We start from the raw sequence: 393 nt of genomic DNA, 5'->3' as shown, positions 1-393 counted from the left end.
TGAATAAACCCAGTAATCACATGATGATTAAACCATGACCGAGCCATCGTCTGTAACAACTATAATCAGTCATATATGACCATAATGAACTGTCACTGCATCTGTAATCAGATGGCTATGTGCATGGGCAGCACGGTTTTAAAAAAGTCATGAGGAAAGTGCTCATGCACAGATAAGCCGTTTGTGACATCACAACATGGTGAAGGCTTAGCTTCTAAATATGAATTATGTGATGCTTAGTTCTTAATAGGCAAAAATATGAAATTGTAAACTAAAAATAGAAATTGGACTATTTTGCTTCCATAACATGTCTTCTTCAGACTAGTGGAGCGAAAACATCTAAAATAAACATTTAAATGTTTATTTCATTACACTTTCTATTTGTCTATTTCA

The sequence above is a fragment of the Sinocyclocheilus grahami genome, unplaced genomic scaffold (genome assembly GCF_001515645.1).
Source record: "Sinocyclocheilus grahami isolate Dianchi unplaced genomic scaffold, SAMN03320097.WGS_v1.1 scaffold23145.1, whole genome shotgun sequence".
In the NCBI taxonomy this organism is placed as follows: domain Eukaryota; kingdom Metazoa; phylum Chordata; class Actinopteri; order Cypriniformes; family Cyprinidae; genus Sinocyclocheilus; species Sinocyclocheilus grahami.
The sequence above is the reverse complement of the archived record's forward strand: the minus strand, read 5'-3'. Positions refer to the sequence as shown.